The sequence below is a fragment of the Lepidochelys kempii genome, unplaced genomic scaffold (assembly GCF_965140285.1).
Source record: "Lepidochelys kempii isolate rLepKem1 unplaced genomic scaffold, rLepKem1.hap1 scaffold_29, whole genome shotgun sequence".
Taxonomy (NCBI): domain Eukaryota; kingdom Metazoa; phylum Chordata; order Testudines; family Cheloniidae; genus Lepidochelys; species Lepidochelys kempii.
The window spans coordinates 2,599,901-2,622,502 of NW_027621931.1; the positions used below are offsets into that span (position 1 = coordinate 2,599,901).

Below are 22,602 nucleotides of genomic sequence, written 5' to 3' on the forward strand. Positions count from 1 at the left end.
ACACCTCACACATACACAACACAACACACAACACGTCACACAAACACAAACACACACAACATGACATACAGCATGTCACACACACATCCCCACACGCCACATGACACCACAAACACACCACACGTCACACACACACAAACACACAACACGACACATGACACATCACACAGATAGGCACAAACACATACAACATGACACACAACACGACACACCCAAGACTATGCAAAACACATCTTATACATACACACACACCCCATGTCACATGACACCACAAACACACCACACGTCACACACACAAACACACAACATGACACACAACACGACACACCCAACACACATCTCACACACACACACACACACACACACACCATGTCACATGACACCAGAAACACAACATCACACACACACTCAACACGGCAAACAAGAAGACACGCACATGTGAAGTGTGAGGTGCGATGTCTTCTGTTTGCGTGTGCGACGTACAACATGCAACGTGCAACGTGAGGCGTGTTGCATGTGTGTGACGTGCAATGTTTTGTGTGTGTGATGTGTGACGCAGGACGTGTTGTGTGTGTGACGTGCGATGTGCTCCGGGTGGGGTCTGTGTGTGTTTCTGCACAAGCTGATTGCGATGTCCCGGAGGCCAACAGCAAAGAGGGTTCGGCGTCCGCTTTCTTGCCCTGCCGTCAGTCTGCCACCGGGCTGGGGGGACAGCGGCTGGGGACCCCAGGAGCTGCTGAGAGACGCGGAGGATCCCTCGGGAGGGAGAAGACGACGGGAGAATCAGACTCTTCCAGCAACGAGCCACATTTGCCCAGTGCTGACGCTGTCAGGCCTCCGCATTTTGGGCCAGAAACCAACAGCCAAATCGAGCTGGAAAATTGAAGCACTTGCAAATGGCCCTTCTAGCGTCTCACCAGACCGTCGGCGACCCTCTGGGGGTGAGCTGTGGGCTCCCGAGAGGTAGAATCCAGGGCCTGCCTCTTCGCTTCCCACGGCCAGGTATTTTCAGCCCCCAACAATGAGGGGAAGAACAGGGAGATGAAAAGCCAAAGAAAGTTTCAAGAGTTCTCCTTCCTGGCTGAGCTGGGGGCGCTGTCCAGGTCACGGATGGTCATTCTGGGGAGGGATGTGGGTCTGGTCCACTTTGCAGGCGGTTGATCTGGGGAAGGATGTGGGTCTCAGATATCTGGAGGATTGGCCCAGAGCCCAGTCTTGTGGGGGCACAGCTGGTGGTCCTCATCCGCGTCTGTCTGCCTCTCTTCTGCCAGAGAAGGCAAGCCAGGCCAGTACGAACAATGATGCCGTCAATAAAATGGAATCAAGTTGTGGATGTTTTTTCTCTGAAAAAATATTTTCACACTTTTCAGTCGGCCCCTGGTAGTTCCGATGAGAAATGTGAAGGACGAGATCTTGGAACAGTTCCCTCTTCGTGGGAGCAACAGCTGGCTGGGTTTGGCTGCTCAGGCTTTTGTTCCCTGGTTTTACCCACTGTGGTTCCTTTTGCATGGATTTCATGTACCTGTGTGTAAGTTTTTCCCCAAGGCACACAGCTGTACAGGTTTTATCTCCAATCTTTACAAGTTGAAGTTGCAGATGGAGGGGGCTCCCAGCAATGGCAGCCTTAAGGGGGTGGGCGGCTAGAAGCTGGGGGACTGGATCGGGACCCCCCAACACTCACTGCTCTCTCTGCCCTGCAGTTTTAGTCCCCCCAGATTAGCCTGATTATCACAACAAAATTCTGTTTCTCCTGCTGCTAACAGCCCACCTTCATCGATTGGTCTCGTTAAGAGTTGCTATGGCAACCCCCATTTTCTCGTCTTCTCTGTATCGCTATATCTATATCTTCCTGCTGTATTTCCCCTGCAAGCATCTGATGAAGTGGGCTTTAGCCCATGAAAGCTTATGCTCAGATAAATTGATTCATAGATTCATAGATATTTAGGTCAGAAGGGACCATTATGATCATCTAGTCTGACCTCCTGCACAATGCAGGCCACAGAACTTCACCCACCACTCCTAAAAAAGACCTCACACCTATATCTGTGCTATTGAAGTCCTCAAATTGTAGTTTGAAGACCTCAAGGAGCAGAGAATCCTCCAGCAAGTGACCCATGCCCCATGCTACAGAGGAAGGCGAAAATTGGTTCATCTCTAAGGTGCCACAAGTCCTCCTCATTCTCCTTTCCTGACTGATTGTGCTGGGGGCTCTGCCTGGCTCCAGCGCTCCGGTCCCTCAGCGACCAAGGCCACCTGGGATCCCTGATCGAATCCAGCTTCAAGGAGTGCTGAGATCCATCTGTCTCTTTCTGTGCCTCTGTCTCTCTCTAGGAATAGCCTCCTGACCCTGCCTCCTGTGATCAGTTATAGTTTGCTAGCCCCCCACCCCACCTCCATGGGTGTTTTTGGCTTCTCCATTCACTCTGCAGCAACGCTCCTTGTACCGAAGCTAAAGATCCCTGCAGCCCCAAAAATCCTCGGGGGTTTGCTCAGCAAGTGGGTTACGAGCAGAATGGTTGTGGGGTGAAGGTGGGGAGAGAGAGGTGCTGAACCTGGGGGCAGAGGAGGGTGGCAGATTAAGGTGTTGCTCAGCCCAGCCCGCTGAGTCCAAGGACATATGAGGGGACCAGCTTTAAATTGCTGTTCGATCCAGCCCACTGAGTCCCGGGACACATCAGGGGTCAGCTTGCGAGTGCTGATGACCCAGTCCTCTCTGACATGCTAACTTCATGTGTGTGTGCCTGTGTGTCTGTTCATGTTCATCACATTTGGGGGCTGGAAGACCCCAGCCCTGGGGAACCGAGGTCCTGCAGGGTAGCTCCATTGGGAGGGAACTTGCAGAAGGAAGGAGTAGCGATCCATAGGAAAACACAAGTGACAGAAGCAGCACATTGACAGAATTGCAGAATCTCCCCCCACCAGAAGAGGAATCCTAACAAATGGGCGTACCCCAAGGTAAAGGCCAATTCTGGTAACAGCTCATTTGGGGCTTGTTTGGAAGGGGGATGGACGTCATTCTTGCGACAAGGCACCTGCTATGGCTAAAAACAATTTAGCCCTATGCGCCCTTCCAGACAAGTCTTATGTCCCATATACTTTGGGTCTTCCGGGATAGGTCCCCGAATAATCAAGGATCTTGACCAAAAAGGTTGTCACGTCCAAAAAGGAAGATACACTGCTCTGAGTGACACTCTCAAACAGGTCCCCACAGCTCCCCAGCCTCCGGGAGGCAGGTGTGAGAAGATTGTTCTCCCCAACTGACAGAGGGAGAAACAAAGGCTGAGAAAGGCGAAGGGCCTTGTCTTCCAACACATAATCTGTCAGGATAGAGTTGGGAATAGGACCCGGGTGTCCTGACTTTCAAACGAACCATCAGTCTGGAGTTTCACACACTGAATGATCAAAATAAAGGGACCTGCAATGAGCTACAGACCAACAACCATTCACACTGATTCTTCAGCAAGTGTTTTAGAAGCAGGAGAACACCAGCGAGAACCAGGAACGGCTCAGAGACAATCAGCAGCGAGAAGGAGAACAATTCACCAAGCAGATGATTGGTTCTGGCTTATTTTCTGGGCCTTAAAGGAGAACAACAAAGTCCTGAGTCTCCTCCCTGCCACGAGACCCCCTGCTCAGCCAATCAGCGTGGAGACTCTGGCGGTGGCCTGAGGGTTCCCCAGATGGCCCAGGGATGGCTCAGGTCACCGGTGAGGATCACTCTCAGAGCACGCTTCCTGTCCCATCTCTTTGGGAGGCCTCCCACCATGAGGGCTACAAAGCAGCCCCCTCCTCGCCAGTGGAGGGAGGGAAGCAGGAAAAGGGAAACCAAAAAAGTCAAACCCCAAAGACTCGAAGGCAGAAAGGCCTAGCTCGAGGAAAATTGTCCCACCTTAATCTACTGTTTTCCGTGCCCAGAATTTGGCCAGTACCGGGTGGATCAGGCTGCCTCGGTACCAAACCTCTCTGGGGCTCTTCCGTTCTCCACAGGGACGTCTGTCTTCTCGCTCAGTGAGCAGTGGGAAAGGAGAAAACTCCAGAGAGGCTCCACCTCGCGCTCACATACGAGACCCTGAATTCTCTCTCAGTCCTCAAGGAGACACCTCCAGAAGGAGACTCCCTGCAGCAAAGCCCCGGGGGTCTCTGAGATCCCTCTGCCCTGCAGCCTGTCCTCCCTGGCCGTTGTCGTGGACTCTCTGTGAGGTCACCGCCTCCCAACCTCCTTTCACCAATCAGCTGAGTGCTGCAAAAGGCCCTTGTGATGTCACGGCCACCCCCACCCCTGCCCTGCAGGGCTCAAGTCCTGCCCCGAGCCGGCTCCTGTGAGTGTTTGACCTGCTCCCCCTGGGTCACCCCCACACACTCAGTGGTCGTGCAAGGGTTCACGCAGGCCACCCGTGGAACCATCAGAGGATGCTCAATGTGCCACACTCGATTTTGCAGAGATTTGGAGATGTGAAGGCCAGAAGAGACTCTTAGATCATCTCATCTGGCCCCCTACACATCACAGGCCTCCTGCATGGCGCAGTAGCGAGTTTTGGACGAAAGCAGACTCCAGAAAGGCATCTCATCAAGGGATGGAGGAAGCACCACTTCCCTTGGGAGTCTGGAGGAAATTGATGCTGTGGGGGGCAGGGAATTGACCCCACGGCCACACTTGTGAGTCTGTATCATAACACACATGCACAACAGCACTGCGCGAAGTATGTACACGTCACCTTAACTCTGATGTTTCCTAACGTTTAGAGGCCTGGCCTCCAGGGTGTTCTTTGTGCTTCTAGGTCAATTTTGGGGAGAGATGCAATCATTTAGTTCAGAGGGGGAGCCGTGTTAGTCTGTAGCAGCAAAAAACAAAAACAAAACGAGGAGTAGTTCTGGCACCTTAGAGACTAACAAATGTATCTGGGCACATTTGATGGTGTGGCTGATGTGATTAGGTCCGAGGATGGGTCCCTAGACTAGATATGTGGACAGGGTTGGCAATGGGTTTGTTGCAAGGATAGGTTCCTGGGTTAGTGTTTTTGTTGTGTGGTTGCTGGTGAGTATTTGCTTCAGGTTGGGGGGCTGTCTGTCAGCGAGGACCAGCCTGTCTCCCAAGATCTGTGAGATTGAGGGATCGTCCTTCAGAATAGATTGTAGATCCTTGATCCTGCCCTGGAGATCTTTTAGTTGGGGGCTGAAGGTGACGGCTGGTGGCGTTCGGTTCCTTTCTTTGTTGGGCCTGTCCTGGAGTAGGTGACTTCTGGGTATTCTTCCTTTCAGCAGGTGGGGATTGTAGTATGAAGAATGCTTGATAGAGATCCTGGAGATGTTTGTCACTGTCTGAGGGATTGGAGCAAATGCGGTTGTATCTTAGAGCTTGGCTGTAGACAATGGATAGTGTGATGTGGTCTGGATGAAAGCTAGAGGCATAATGGGAAGTATAGCGGTCCAGGATAGGGTGGTGTTTATGTGACCATTGCTTATTAACACTGTAGTGTCCAGGAAGTGGGTGTCTTGTGTGCCCTCTCCTTATGCCCCTCCACCCCCAACAACATGATACAGTTCTGCGGTGAACTGGAATCCGACTTTCCACATCTCCGACAGAAGGAATATTTCCAACACACCTCTGAACAACACACTAATCCACAGAGACCTTCCGACCAACACGACAAAAAGAAGGATTCTGCCTGAAGGTCGAAACAGCAGACTGGACCTCAACTCGAGTGCTTCAGCCGACAAGCACGGGCTGAAGTGGTCGAAAAGCAGCATCACTTGGTCCATAACCTCAGCCGTGCAGAACACAACACCTCGGCAGCTCTCCAACTCCACATTCTCCAGCCCATTCCCCTCTGATCCCACTCAGGGTGACCAAGAGAAACTGCACCATCTGCTCAAGAAACTCCCTGAAAAAGCACAAGAACAAATCTGCACAGACCCGCCCCTGGAACCCCAACCAGGGGTCTTCTATCTGCTACCCAAGATCCATAAACCTGGAAATGCTGGACGCCCCGTCATCTCAGGCATTGGCTAGGGGTGCTGGTCGCACAAGGCCGGAGGAGAGAGTCGACACAACCAGATACTCCTGCTGTCAGGATGCCCAGGCCTGAGAGGATTTCATCGCAGTCTCTCACGAGGGGGTTCAGGCTCCAGTGCTCTGCTCTGTTTTCCCAGCCCTGTGCAGGGGGTTGTTTCCAGTTTCAGAAATGGGGCAATGTTCACACACTCCCAATGGGTCTTTGCATGAATCAGGCCCTAAGCCAGGGGCAGGCAAACTTTGGCCAGATGCCGGATCGGGTTTCAGAAATTGTACAGAGGGACAGTTAGGGGAGGCTGGGCCTCCTCAAAGAGCAAGACATGGCCCGGCCCCCGCCCCCATCTGACCCCCGCTTCTCGCCCCTGGATGGCCGCCCCGGGCCTCCGGCCCCATCCAACCCTTCTGTTCTCTGAGGGGCTCCAGATCCCCCTCCCCTAACAGCCCCCCACCACTCCATCCAACCCCCCCTCCTTCCTGTCTGCCACCCGGACCTTCTGCCCCATCCAACCAGCCCTTCTCCCTGACCGCCCCGGGACCTCCTGCTGCCATTCAACCCCCTGTTCCCCGCCCTCTCACCACCCCGACCCCATCCACCCCCCAGCCCCTGACCCCCCCCGAACTCCCCTGCCCTCTACCCCACCCCTCCCTTGCTCCCTGCCCCCTGACCGCGCAGCCTGGAGCCCCAGGACCAGCCGCCGGGCCGCACTGCAGAGAGCCCCGGGGTCGGCCAGGCTCGTTGCCCCGCTGCCTGGAGCATGGGCCAGCGGCGCTGGGAGCGGAGGCTGCGGGGGGGGAACGGCAGGGACGCGGCCGGGGGCTCTCCAGAACGGCTCAGAGCCCCCGGCCCCTCTTCTGCCCCCCCCCGCTCCCCACATGTCACAGCCACCCCACCCAGCTGAGACACCCCACCCCACAGACCCCTCCCCTCCCTACAGCCCCCCATAGCCATGCTGTGTCCCCCTGGGAGCTGCCATGGTGCTGCCCCTCCCAACCCAACCCAACAGCCGCAGCCATGCCATTGACCCAAGTCCCCAATCCAGGTCCCCTATAGCCTCTCCCTCCCCCACATCCCTCCCAGACCCAGTCCCCATCCCTACAACCCAATTGCCACCTGTCCACAACCCCCCTCTCCTCCTCCCACAGCACCAATCCATCCCCTACCCTCCCACAGCTCCCACCACACAGACCCCTCCACCTCCCAGCTGGGCCCCCTCCCCGCCCCCCTCCACCCCACCCACCCCGTCAGACACCCGCCCCCGCTGGTGCACCAGGGTTTCCCCAAGACCCACCAACAGCTGTGAATGGTGTGGGGGAGAAGGTGTTGGCATTTGGTTGTGTATTGGGATTATGTGTACGTGTCGAGGCTTGTGGGGGCTTTGTGCTGGGGGAGAAACTGAGCCCTGATTCGGGGCCAGGGCTTCTCTGACTCGGGGTCCTATGAAGGGAGCCAGCCAGTCAGGCCGTGGAACAGGAGCCAGCAAACAGGGCTGTAAACAGGGGAGTCTGAGGGGGAGTTTGTCTTGTGGTGCTTGTTTGGGGTTTGTTGTTCCTGTGGGGGGTGGGATTTGGGTGTTTCCCAGGTGAACAGGATTTAGGTGGGAAGGCGATGACAGACACAGAGGCAGCGGTGGGAGTGACTCATGTCGTGGAAGACACAATGGAGATGACTGGCTGTGGAAGCTGCCGCATGTCCATGATCCTGGAGGGGGGACCTGGTAAGAGTTTTGTCTGCATGAAATGCCATCTGCTCGAGCTGATGGAGGAGAAGATCGGAGGTTTGGAGATGCAGGTGGAAAGTCTGGTTGAGTTTAGAAAGGGGTTTGAGCAGATGATGGAGCAAAGACATGAGGTATCTGAAGGGAAAAGCTCAGACTTGCAGATGGAAGCAGGACTGGGGAATTCTGAGGGGAGACTGCTGGGTGAGGAAAGTGGTCAGTGAAAGCATGTGACTAAAAAAAAACCAGGCAGAGGAAAAGACGGGCTAGTGAAGGAGAAATAGAGTTCAGGAATAGTTTTTGAGAGTTGGAAAATGAAGAAGGGGCTCAACAGGTGGTCACTGAAGGTGGAGGGGCAAGGAGGAAGAGAAGAGCGGCTAGTCCTATAGGAAAAGGGGAAGAGTCAATGGAGACTACACCAAATATGAGCCCCAGGAGGATACAGGATGGGTTGAAGAGGATTAAAAGGGAGAATAGGAATGGAAAGAACTTGCAGCCAGAGGGAACAGGGGTAGACTGGAGAATAGCACCGTCAGCAGGGAAAGGCAGGTCTACGTGATCGGGGACTCTTTACTGAGAAGACTAGACAGGCCTGTAACCAGAGCTGATCCAGAGAATAGAAGGGTGTGCTGTCTTCCAGGTGCTAAGATACGGGATGTAGACCTGAGGTTGAAAAGGATCCTAAAGGGAACGGGAAAGAATCCCCTAATTATCCTTCATGTGGGAACAAATGATACAGCTAGATTCTCGCTGGAAAGGATTAAGGGAGACTGTGCTTGGCTGGGGAAGACGCTAAAGGAAATCGAGGCTCAGGTGATCTGTGGTGGGATTTTGCCTGTTCCTGGAGAAGGTCAACAAAGGCGTGACAAGATTATGACTATCAACAGATGGCTCAGGCAGTGGTGCTAGAAGGAGGGCTTTGGGATGAATGGCCACTGGGAGGCATTCCTGGACAGAGGACAGTTCTCTCGGGATGGACTTCATCTGAGTAGGGAAGGAAACAGACTTCTAGGATGGAGGCTGGCACAACTGATTAAGGGAGCTTTAATCTAGGAATCTGGGGGAGATGGTTGGTTGGGGGATGTCCAGGTAATCTCCACGCCGGATTTTAGCCTTGAGAGGGAAGAAAAGAAAGTAAGAAAGGATACAGCCGTGGGTAGGAGAATGGCTATAAGGAGGAAGGGCAGTGTGGACACCAGTCTGATAGGTTCTGCTGGCTGTGGAATGACCGTGCCTCATTGGGTAAAGAACGTGAGCGAGGCCAAACAGCAAAAATGAAGATGTTTGTACACCAATGCGAGGAGCCTAGGTAACAAAATGGAGGAATTAGAGGTACTGGTGCAGGAAGTGAAACCAGATATTCTCGGGATAACAGAAACAGGGTGGAATAGTCGTCATGACTGGACTACGGGTGTTGAAGGGTATGTGCTGTTTAGGAAAGACCGAAATAAAGGTCAAGGTGGTGGAGTAGCATTGTCTATCAATGAGGAGGTCGAATGTAAAGAAATCAGCGATGGAATGGAGAAGACAGAGTCCGTCTGGGCAAAAATGACATTGGGGAAGCAAACGACTCGAGCCTCCCCTGGGATAGTGCTTGGAGTCTGCTAGAGACCGCCGGGATCTCATGTGGATATGGATCGAGCCCTCTTTAATGTTTTTAATGAAGTAAATACTCATGGAAACTGCGTGATCATGGGAGACGTCGCACGCGCGCACAACACGACACACAACCCGTCACACACACACAAATCACACACAACACATCACACACTGAACAAAACACTCAAGACAACACACACACAACCACGTCTCACACACACACGACACACAACGTCTCACACACAGAGACACGTCTCTCACACACGCCGACACACACACGCAAGACACACGACGTCTCACACACACACACACACGACGTCTCACACACACACAACTTCTCTCACATAGGCCCACACATGACATGCCCACACAACACACACCCACACACGCCCACACAACGCACGCAGAACACACGCCCACACACACGACACATGCACAACACACAACACACAACACACCACACGACACGCCCCCCCACACACAAAACACAACACAACACAACATACGCCCATGCCGAAAGACACACACCACACACAACTCACACCCACGCCCACACACACACCCATCCACACCCACCCGCCGACTCACGACGACTCACACACAGCGAGACGGCAAACACACTGACACACATGACGTCTCACACGCCCACGACACCACACTGACACGTCACACGACACACAAGATGGCAGAGGACACGACACCGAAATCACACCCCGGAGACGACCCCCCGCGGGGGCGAGAGCGGAGCGGGGACGGTCGGGGGAACTCGGTCTCTGGGCGGCGCGTGGGGCCGGTGTGGGCGGGAGGGAAGAGGGCGGCAGGGCCGAGGGCGAGATTCCCAGCCCCCGTCGAGCGCTGTGGAGCGAGGGCTCCGGCTCGGCTCTCGCAGCGGCTCTGGCGAGGAATGGTGCCGGAGCTCTCGCCGGAGGGGAACGCGGCAGGAGGGGCCTGAGCCGCTTGGGCCTCTTTCCAAGGAGGCGGAACCAGGCCTCCGCTCTCTGCCCGCTGCAGACCCGGCTGCCAGGTCGGCGCTGCCAGTTCCTCGTCCGCACTCGCCGTCTTCTCGTGTGTTCGCCAACTCGCTCTCTCCCCTCTGCTCTCCTGGTGCCGTCTCCCTTTGTAGGACCCGGGTAGGTGTGCATTCCCACAGGTGAGGTCTTGGGAGCCATGGAGACGTCGGAGCGGAGGAAAATCATGCAGGGCAGTAGAAAGGCTGCTGAAAGTACCTGAAGAGACAAAGGGAATGAGAAGGGGGTGTCCAGACTAAGACAGGAGTCTAGTCTGTAAAGAGAAACAACGGGAAGTCTAAGCTACAGAAACTCTTCAAGGTGCCAAAAGACATTTAGGATGGGAAATGACTTCTTGAATCCAGTCTCTTTAAGATTTTAGCCTTAGTATGTGTGTGTATTTGTATTTGCTTCGCAATCTGCCTTCTTCTGTTTGCTATCCCTTATAATCACTGAAAATCTGCCTTTTCTAGTGAAACTATTTGTTGTTTATTATTATTATTAAACTCAGTTTGTGCAACGGGTGCTCCGGGAGGAAATGATTTGTGTGTTACTCCAAGGGGCCGCCCGGTGACACTGTTGCTCCATGAGGGAAATGCTTTGTGCAATACCTGGTTTAGCCACCCACTGTCACTGTTGGGCCAGGAGGGAAATGATTTGTGCAATACCTGAATTGGCCACGCAGTGTCCCCATTGCTCCGTGAGGAAATGCTTTCTGCATTACTCCAAGTGGCCACCCGGTGTCACTGTTGGTCCAGGAGGGAAATGATTTGTGCATTACACTGACTGGCCACCTGGTGTCACTGTTGCTCCGTTAAGGAAATTATTTGTTCATTACCGTGAGTGGCCACCGAGTGTCACTGTTGCTCCATGAGGGAAATGCTTTGTGCAATACCTGGATTAGCCACCCGGTGTCACTGTTCCTCCACGATGGAAATGGTTTGTGCATTATCTGGATTGGCCACACACATCACTGTTGTTCGGGGGGCGGCGGGGGGGGATTGTTTGTGTGTTACTCCTGAGTGGCCACGTTGTGTCACTCTTCCTCCATGAGGGGAATGCTTTGTGCATTACCCTGTGTGGCCACCCAAGACAACACACACATCACACACAAAACATCACACACACACAACACGACAGACGACACTCACACACACACACACACACAACACAACACCGACACACACAGAGAGAACACGTCACACATACAGAAACACATCTCTCACACACACACAGCACAGGACACCGACACACTCAAACAACATGACACACAAATAAAATGACACACAAAACAGCACACAACACAACACACAAAAATCACACACAACACACGACACTGACACACACACACACGAGACGAGGCACAAAACGGCAGACATGACACAGAAATCACACATGACACCGACACCCACACCCACACACAATACAACACACAACACCTCACATGACACACAAAACAGCACACGTGACACACACACACAACACGATGCACAAAACATCGCTCACAAAATATCACACACCCACACACATGACACACACACAGACAACACGACACAAGACACACAAAACGGCACACAACACGAGATACAAAAATGTCACACAACACATGACACCGACACACACAACATGGCACACAACACGGCACACACCGTCACATGCACACAACACAGCATACAACATGGCACACACACACTCAACATGGACCACATGGGCCATTCTCTGTGTCCAGACCCCTGCACACACCTGCCCTCCAGAGCTCTGCAACGATCATACACCCTTACCCCACCCCCTAGATCCTTAAGAACTGCATACGGGAAACTGAGGCACCCCCACACGATTCAGAGGAAACATGAAGTCCTGCTTCATCACAGATGACTCCAGGAGGTGAGTTGCTTGCTATCCTACCATGTTTTTCTGTCTCTCTCCTCTAGTATGTTGGCCAACACACACATTCTGTCTCTGTCTCTCTCCTCTCCTGGTGCCAACGATGACCAGACCCCAGGTGCCTGGGCCCCGTTCCCCGCCTGTGCTCCATCTCTTCCTGTATCTGCCTCACCCCTTCTCCCAGCCCACACTGCCCACCGCTGCCTGGATGATTTCCCCCTCTCCTCCACTGCACCCCCCTCTGTGGGGTCCCTGCCACTCACCGTCTGCCTCCTCTCCTCCACCCCCTCCCCCGCTTCCCCACGGGTCACTCTGGGGCCGGTTTTCTTCACCATCTTTGTGCATGATCTGGAGGACGGGATGGATTGCACCCTCAGCAAGTTCGCAGATGACACTAAGCTGGGGGGAGAGGGAGATATGCTGGAGGGTCGGGATAGGGTTCAGAGTGACCCAGACAAATTAGAGGATTGGGCCAAAAGAAATCTGATGAGGTTCAGCAAGGACAAGTGCTGAGCCCTGCACTGAGGAGAGAAGAATCCCATGCACTGCCCCACGTATGCCATGTCCCCGCCCCGAACCGACCCTCCCGGAGCATCCTCAATTCCATGAAACAGCTGTTCTGCGGTGGGCAGGAAGTGCTGGGAAGGAGAGTGGGGAGTTGCTCAGTGGGGGTGTGTCTCTCTGGGTGGGGTCTGTGTGTGTTTATGCACAAGCTGATTGTGATGTCACGGAGGCCAACAGCAAAGAGTGTTGGGGGTCAGCATTCTTGCCCTGCCGTCAGTCTGCCAACTGGCTTGGTTGACAACGGCTGGTGACCCAAGGAGCTGCTGAGAGACGCGGACCATCCCTCTGTCAACAACTTCTTGAATCAGCTATTTCCACAGGTGTTTGAGGAACAACAGGATGAGTTTTTACAGAAGGTAATTCCCAGATTCTTTCCCTGCTCATTAGATCGCACACGACAGGTCGGTGCCTCCTTCTCCTCGGGACGGGTGGGGGCGGGTGTGGCAACAGGCAGGTCTCAGCGTTCCCTTTTGATTTGAAAGTGGCCATCTCTCAGGTCTCCTCCTGCTTCAGCCGGTCAGGTTCTTTGGAGGCAGGGGGGAATTTCCAGGGATAGAACCAAAAGGGAAGATAACAAAACTCGTGTAGAATTTAGATTGAGATCTCCATCAATAGTCTTTCCCTTGGAGTGGCCCCTAATGCACTCCTTGCCTTCAAGTTAGGAATAGAAACCCTTTGTCTCCTGTCATGACTGCCAAAGAAATGTGTGTTGAGAGAATATCGATCTCAGAATTTACATGATTGAAATGCACATAAATGAGCTCAAATAATGCAGAAGAAATTAATCTTAAGATATTGAAAGTGATACAGCTCCACTCCCATCCCCTGGCTGTCATCTTGGCAGTTCTCTCAGAAAGAATCTCATGGCGATAGATCTCAAAACTCTCTACAAATTCCACTCTACCCCCTTGGGCTAGAGAAAAGAGATGTGTCGATCCCCCCCGCCCCACAATTCCTTTCCAGGAAAGGGGTTTCAATCAAATGTCGCCTACATTTGTCATGGGTCTCTGTAGCCAGACAGACAGCCCCCCCCCCCCCCCCTCAGACCAGCATTGCTGGAAACACAGGAGGAAGCAGGAACAGGGCACTTAACATATATTCCAGCACAGCCTTTGAAGCTGTGAAAGCACAGGTGTGCTGCTATAATGTGCCTCTGGGAACAGATACAATGATTAAGCTCACAGCAGGCAGAGGCCCTGTGACAGAATTCGGAGACATCAGAGCATTGACAGGCAAAGCTAAGATGCGTTCCCTTCAGGGAAACAAGGGGGCACCATCTAAAGGACATAAAAACAAGCGAGAGCCAACCCAGGAGGAAAAGGAGCTTAGAGCCAAGTTGTGGAGACAATGTCTGGCTTTAGGTTATCCCAGAGATGTGATAAATGGACTGCCCACAGAGCGGCTAAAATTATTCACCACCTTTAAAAGAGCTGACTGGGAGACAACTCATGCTACTCCCAGTGCACCTCTGCAGCTCTCTCCTCTTTCCCCACCTGCAGACACCCGGTATACTCCATTGCTGCGGCAACTGCAAGAGTTACCAGAGCAGGGAAACTAGCTTGCGGGGGTCAATCTCCTCTCCTAATAAACCAGCTTAAATCCAAAGAGGAGAAAACAACAGCAAAAGACCCCCGGATACATGTAACTGTAAATGACAAACACATTATTCCTTTCTTAATGGACACAGGGGCTCAAAGGTCCATGATTAAGCGAGAAAGTTTTCAGGGCTCGCCACCTACTGGCGGAAAGCAGGTACTCGTTACAGGGGTAAATGGCAGTACCATAACTTACCCATTAGTTAAGATAAAACTGGATATCCCCTTGCAACCCCACCATCAGCCCCGAAAATATGAGGTGATTTTGGGCAATGCCAACATACTGGGCATGGACGTTTTAAGAGGAAAGAAGGGAAGGATTAATGGGGAAAGATGGGCTTTTGGAGTCAGTTCTGTTCCTCATGCCACCCACCTGGAAGAGGAAAGCCCTCCCCACTATTCTGTAAACTTACTTAGCAGCACGCCTGCTCTCCCGCCCTCAACAGTAACAAACACAAAGCAGTATAATGTCCCAGCGAGGCCATAAGCCCTGTTACTGACCTGATCAAAGATTTGGAACAGCGAGGAATTTTAATTCGTACCCACTCTCGTTTAATTCTCCTGTGTGGCCCATCAAGAAACCAAATGGCAAATGGAGACTCACTATAGACTATAGGAAGCTAAACAGTAACACTGGACCATTAACTGCAGCAGTCCCTAGCATAACAGATATTGTAAACACCATACAAACCTGGGATAAACCCTGGCTAGCAGTATTAGATGTAAAGGACATGTTCTTCATGGTCCCTTTGCAACCAGCTGACCAGGAAAGATTTGCTTTTACTTGGAAAGGTGTACAATACACTTTTACCCGAATGCCACAAGGGTTTAAACACTCACCCACTATTTGCCATGGGGCACTGGCAAAGGTCCTAGATGACCTTATACTGCCACCCAATGTACAAACTGTGCAATACATTGATGACATCTTAATAGGTGGGAAAACCTCAGAAGAGGTACAGGAGGCTATGAATCAAATCAAAGGAGCACTAGAAGCCCTTAATTTAGAGTTACCAGCTGAGAAATGCCAAGGTCCCTCCCAAGAGATAAAATTCTTAGGTACTGTATGGATGGGAGGTAGGAGGTCTGTGCCTAATGACACTGTGCAAGAGCTAAATCAGGCACCCTCCCCTGAAAGTAAAGATCAATTGAGACAGATTTTGGGAACCCTGGGGTTTTGGAGAAAACATGTACCTGGCTTTGCCATTATAGCCAGACCATTGTACAATTTGTTAAAGAAAAGTGCTGCCTGGGAATGGGCTCCTGCCCATGAGGAAGCCCTCAGGCAACTGATAGGGGAGATACACACCTATCAGGCTCTGGGTCCCATACATCCTGAAGCCCCACTCCATTTGTACCTAACTGTGGGAGCCACTGGAATGTCTTATGCTCTCTGGCAAGAAAGTGACACTGCTCCCAGACGACCAATTCAGTTTGGTTCCAAGTCATGGCAAGGGTCACAGGCTAACTACATGCCTTATGAGAAGGTCCTTCTGGCAGCTTACACAGCCTTGAGAGAAACTGAGGAATTAACTCAGGATAAGGACATCACAATTCACACTCCTCTTCCAATCATTAAACCTATATTGGAAGGGAAAGAGTTACCACCTGGTGTAGCACAAAAGATGACTATCCAAAGATGGGCACTTTACATACACCACAGGGTAGGGAGTGCAGACACTGCACAAAACCCCACTATGATTCAGGAATCCCTATGGAAAGTAGGAATGCCTGATGAATACCGCCTACCTCCACAGCAGTCTCCCATTAAGGATGCTGCCCCATTTGATCCTTCTAAGCCTGAGGGAGTATGGTTCACTGATGGCAGTGCCAGGCTGGTCAAAGGCAAATGGAAGGGAAAAGCTGCAGCAGTGCCTGCAGACCCCTCTGCAGCACCCCTAACTGCTGAAATTGATGGGTCAGCACAACTTGCAGAATTGGCTGCAATTAAACTGGCCTGTGAAGCAGGAGCCACCGCTGTATATACGGACTCCTATGCGGTATGGGCAGGTGCCACTCAGTGGATCACTAACTGGAAAAATAACCACTGGGAAATAGGAGGTAAACCAGTCTGGGGACTGGAATACTGGAAGTGGTTATATCAGCATGGCCTGCAAGAACCCCTGTCTATAGGACATGTCTCAGCTCATCAGAGGAATAATACCCCAGCTGCACAGTTAAACGATTTAGCCGATGCAGCTGCCCAGCTCTTTACCACACAAGTAGAATGGGAACGCTTATATTCATGGTTACATGATAATTTAGGACACACGGGAAGTGATGAGTTAGTGCGGCAAGCACATATCAGGGGGTGGCCTATCACCCACAGACAGGCTAGAGACCTGGTGCAAGCCTGCACTATTTGTGCTGAGACTAGAAAACATATAGCAGAAGGACAAAGGTTTGCCAGGCTAAGAGATGGAAAAACACTATGGGCAACCTGGCAGGTCGACTATGTCGGACCAGTGCCCACTACAAGGCAGAGGTGGAAATACATCTTGACTGGGGTAGAAATTGTTTCAGGGATTGGTTTTGCATATCCAACCCGATTGGCAACAGGGTTGTCCACAGTTATGGGACTAAACCGCTTAACAGCAATTGTCCCAATGCCTCAAGAAATCCAATCAGATAATGGTTCGCATTTTAAGAATAAACTTGTAAGGGAATGGACCCTTAACCATGGAGTCCAATGGACCTTCCACCTTCCATATCGACCTCAATCTAATGGCATGGTCGAGCGCTGGAATGGGTTGCTAAAGAATCACTTGAAGCCTACTGATGGCACATGGGGAGACAGACTGGACGAAGTGGTGCAGAGATTAAACAACAGACAGACTCCTACAGGAAGTCCAATCAGCAGGGGATTCTTCCCTACAGGGAAAGCTATCTGCCCTGCCAGAACACCACTGCACAGTTCCAAGTATGCCCCCGGAGATACTGTTGTGATTAAACACCCAGCCCTGGGAACCTTTACCTGCGTTTTGCACGCCTATAAAGAGAAAGGTGTATGGAGTGCCTTAAATGCTGATAAAAGGCTAATAACCATTACAGAGGCTTGGATCGCATCCAAGACCGGCTGACCATGTGATTTATTGCAGGAATGGTCCCATGGTTCTGAGCAACCTGCCAGCTAACCTGTCAGCAAAATGGACCATGCAGCAGACCTGTTTGATCACTAGAGACTACTATGGACTGTTGATATATTTGCCATTACTTATAATAGCAGGTGTAATTTTTGCTTTTGGTTTTAAAATACGTTTTTTAGCTAGAACACGACCCACCAGAGATATGTTCCTGCATGCCCTCATGATCCTTCTGTTGGCTCCAGTCACCTTGGCAATACCAGAACATCCTCTTCGGGGAGCAATCCAAACCATCGCCTCAGCTGCTGGTGCTACAAATTGCTGGATGTGCACCTTGCTAGATTCAACCAATGGACTGGGAATTGAATTTGTACCAGTACATGCAGTGGCTGAGAATGGACAAACCTCATGGATGCAATGGTTAGCTCAACACTTGGGATTCTCCCTCTCCCCGTTTTTACATTCGGTTGTGAATACTGTTTTAACCATTTTAATTATTGTAATTGTTTTTTTGTGTAACTTTATGTATTATGAAGCGTTTAATTCAAAATGCTCTTTCCTCCACGCAAATCAGATACCTAGAGCTAAAAAGGGATCCTACCCAATTCCGCGAACCCTCATCCTCTAATTTGGTTGTTGGGTATTTCTAGATTTCCCCAAGGAGGGCAAGAGGTGCTGGCATCACCGCCACCTTGCAATCTGGGATGTAGTGTGGTGCATCAGGGGGTGGAATGTAGCCAGACAGCCAGCCCCCCGCCTCTCAGACCAGCATTGCTGGAAACACAGGAGGAAGCCGGAACAGGGCACTTAACATATATTCCAGCACAGCCTTTGAAGCTGTGAAAGCACAGGTGTGCTGCTACAATGTGCCTCTGGGAACAGATAGGACGATTAAGCTCACAGCAGGCAGAGGCCCTGTGACAGACATGGCTCTTAGCCCCTACTAAATAGCGTGATGCACACACACCAACATCCTAGGTGGGAAAATATTTACCCTGATAAAAGAAGTGTCCAGTAGTCGAAACTTATTGTTTCTCTCCCTTGCAAGTGTAAACTACTCTTGCGAAAGCTGGCGTCACCCCGACAGACCAGCCCCAATTTGGCATAAGAAAGGAGAAAGAGAATAAAGGAGTACAGAGGTATAAGTAGGGGACCTACAGCACCATGAATCTTGAGTGCTTTTCACTATCTATCTGCTGGTCAGATAAGTGACAGCCTCCCAAGGCTTCTGCAGCTAAGAGGGTCCCTACGCCTTGTCCCTTATTCGTCTTTCCGCGGAATTGAGTGACCGATCCTGGCTTTGCACCGCTGGAATCGAGAGATGCAAGGAAGGTAAGAAGCACCCACACCTGATCTCCTATCTTTAGTGTACATATATTTTGAAATAGAGCTCTATACTTTGTTTTCTTTCTTTGGGATTGTGGCTTCAGTTTTGTAACTTGTTTGTGTGTGTAACATCTCTACATTTAAATAAGTAGGCACTAGCAATTTTGTAACCACATGATTAGAATCTAGCTTAATAAATTTTGGTAACCATTTGTGCATAAGCCTGACTTGTTTTCTCTGGTTTACTGTAAAGCAGCCAACACAATTAAAGAACCTCAGCCGTTTTGGCTCTAAAGCCTGGCCATTAGGTGAGAGTACTAAGAGCCTAGCGTTGAGTTGTGCCGCCTCCACGGGGCAAACTCTTGGGGCACCTGTCAGTCAATCCTGGCTGCCCGCTGCGAAGGAGCTCTGAGCTCTAGCAGTTAAAGTCACGGGTGTGGAGAGGCTCTTAGTGCTGCCATTGGGGCACCTGTCAGTCAGTATTGACTGCCCGCTGCAAAGGAGCTCTGAGCTCTAGCAGTTAAAGTGACGGGTGGTTAGGACCTTGGGGCATCCGTCAGCCTAGCCCGGGCTGCCCGCTGCGAAGGGACAGTGCGTCCTAGCGGTTAAAGTCACGGATGGTATAAACGGGCATAGCTGGCACCTCACCAAACATCCTTGGCCGTCGGCTAACACAGCCCCAATGAGCCACTTGGTGTGAGAGCTCGGACCTGCCCCTGTCCCAGAGGGAGGGGGTCATCTGCGAGGGGACTGCACCACTGACCTATCAGCTCTTAACACCCAAACTTTCAGTCACTCTATCATCAGTGCCTGTGCGTGTAATTTAAACAGCAAAACCAGCATCACTGGGCTAGACCAAAGGTCCACCTATCTCTGTATCTTGTCTTCTGAAACCAGCCAGTACCAGGTGCCCCAAAAGCCACTCAACAAGGCACCACTGGGAGTTGAACCCAGGATCTCCTGTTTACAAGACAGGTGCTTTAGCCAGCTAAGCCATGGTGCCCGTCTCTGGCTAACGTATGGTGTCTGCCCACACCTGACTCCCTGCCAACGCCCCCCACGGCCGGACAAGCGTTGCTTGTGTTGGATTCTGTAAAGCAGAGAAGCAGGTGAAGTTTTGCTCCCAAGGTGTGTGTGTGATTCTTTGGACAAGTCTGCGCTACAAAATTAAGTCAGTGTAACGACATTACTTTGCGGGGTAAAAAATTTAACCCCCCTGAGCAATGCCATTATGCCAACCTAATCCCAGTGTAGATAGCACTGGATTAACAGGGGGACTTCTTCCCACCCACTCTGCCTCCTTGGCTGAGGCCTGCTGGTCCACCTTTCGCTCGCTCCTCTCCTCCCCCAAGGCCTCATTGCCGGCTGCTCGTGCCTCTCCGCCCCCTACCCCACGGTCTGCCTGCCACCCACACTTCTCTGCCCCCTCTCCTGAGACAGACTCTGCCCGCCACCCACACTTCTCTGAGCCCTCCCATGAGACCTGCCCAGCCTGCCACACACTCCTGTCTGTCCCCTCCCCTCACCTGCCCTGAGAACCGCTCACACCTCTCTGCCCCTCCCACGAGGCACCTGCCCGGAGGAAGTTGTGGCTCTTCAGTTTCAGGGCCTGAGCATCCTTGGCCCCAGTGGGAGCCAGGCTACGTCTACACGACAGAGTTATGCTGCTTTAGTTAAAGCGTTTTAATTAAGTCGCTGTTGCATGTCCACACTAGGCTGCTTGTGTCACCGGAGCGCATCCAGGCTAGCAGCTCTTGGATCGCCACAGAGAGCAGTGCATTGTGGGACGCTATCCCACTGTACAACTGGCCGCAGGGTGCTTTGGGAAGGGTTTGCAATGCCTCGTGGGCAGCCACACGAGGCAGGTTTCTCTATCCCATTGTTCCATGGGCATCCGACTCGATTGCCAGCTGCTTTTCAGCTGCCGTGGGCATGGTGGGCAGAGAGTGTGTGTGTGTTGGGGACGGACAGTGTGTGTGTTCGGGGAGCGTGTGTGTTGTGGAAGAGTGAGTGTGTTGGCACGCTGTCCCTAAGTTCAGACAGCTGCTGGAAGCAACCAGTCCTGAGTCAGGGGGAGCGGGACACCCCAGTCCTGAGTCAGGGGGAGAGGGGACACCCCAGTCCTGAGTCAGGGAGAGCAGGACAGCCCTGACATCAGCCCCCACTTCCCGCACTGGCTCAGCACAGCCCAGCAGTCTCTGTCACATACACACACTCACACACACTGCTGCCTGTGTGGCTGTGTGTCAGGGTGCAGGACAAGGGGGGTTTAGAGGGCCATGGGCCCAGCACTTTTTAGCAGCCCTAAGAACGGACGACGGACGGGGGAACAAGGTGGAGCCTTGGGGGAAGAGGCGTTCTGTGGGTGTGGCCTCGGAGGGAGGGGTGGCATCAGGGAGAAGGGGCGGTGTGAGATTGGGGCCTCAGGGAGAAGGGGCGGAGTGAGTGAGGGCTGGGGCGAAAGGGGTGTCATGGGGGCGTCACAGTTCGGACGCCGGTGGCCCCCCCACTGTAAGGAAGATTCCACCACCCCTGCTCTGGGTCCGAGGTGTGGTGAATTTGTCAGGTCTGAGACAGGAGTTGCTTGTGAATGACAGTGACCCCTTTGCCAATTGGCACCAATAAGCTTTTGTCACACATTGCGACGGGGCAAGGCAAGACGGCTATAGTTAAGTCGTGAGGAACAGGTATTTTAGCCCCAGGCTAAACAAATCCTTGGTACTATGGTTACCAAACGGCGGTTGTTTCAGGTTAATCAAGACACCTGGGGCCAATTAAGATCCTTCTAGAAAGCAGTGGAGATAGCTAGGTTGATTGGAATACCTGAAGCCCATCAAGGCCTGGCTGGAACTCGTGAAAAGCCTCCCAGTTCGTCAGTGAGGCGCATGTGTCAGGATCTGTAGGAGGAAGCCGTGCTGTTGGAGGAACCAAGCAGTGCAAATCCACATCAGGTGCAAGGAAGGAGGCCCTGAGGTAACAGCGAAGGAGATACTAAGTGGGGGCTGCTGTGGGGAAGCGGCCCAGGGAATTGTACACGTCCTATTTCCCAAAAGTCAGCTACCATAGCTGCTACTATTAGGGTCCCTGGGCTGGAGCCCAGAGTAGAGGGTGGGCCCAGGCTCCCCCCTCCCCTCTCCTCCCCTCCTTGATTAATCATGGATACTGGGAAACAGAGATTGTGCGAGGGAGGGTTGCTTCTCCTCACCTCCCTTGCTGGCTTATGATGGCTCAGTAAGCTGTGGCCCTTGCCTCTAGGGAGAGAGAAGGGCTATGTGGACGGTCACAGTGAGCCTCTGAGGCTAGCAAAATCCACCAGGAAACGTGGGACCCATAGAGACAAGGACAGAGCTTTGTCACAACATGCACTGAGCTAACGCCCTCACACCCTGATATAATAGAAAGACCAGCACAAAAAACAGAGAAAGGAACAATAAGATACTAAAATAACAACAGTTGGAACTCTCCATTTCTCTCAGTCTTTGGGTGGATGGGTACGAAAAGCTGTAGCTACAGTTGAGGAACCAGGCGATCGGACAGCTGGCCCAGCCCTCCATACTAGTACCTCTCTGACATATAGGGAAATGGGTCAAAATTGGAATTCATGTCATGACTCACTTCCCATAGGGGATCGGTCTGTCTCAGGCTCTGTCTATACTTCAAACACTGGAAGTATTCTTCTGACAACCTAACACTGTCTACGCTGGGGCTGAGGTCACATTAACTACTTCTCTCAGTGGAGTGGACTTTTCACACCCCTGAGAGAGGTGGCTACGTCAACATCGCTTTTCAGCATAGACCAGACTTTAGATGGCTTCT

The 22,602-nt window shown here is 52.2% G+C and overlaps 1 protein-coding gene and 1 non-coding gene across 2 annotated transcripts in view; one reads left to right on the forward strand and one right to left on the reverse strand.

Annotated features, from left to right (window-relative positions):
- The window catches only part of LOC144930024 (uncharacterized), a 262,214-nt gene that overhangs the window by 213,124 nt on the left and 26,488 nt on the right, over nt 1–22,602 (forward strand). The window lies entirely within an intron of this gene.
- On the reverse strand, nt 19,716–19,789 carry TRNAT-UGU (transfer RNA threonine (anticodon UGU)). Its single transcript has one exon. It is a non-coding gene; the product is annotated as a tRNA-Thr (tRNA).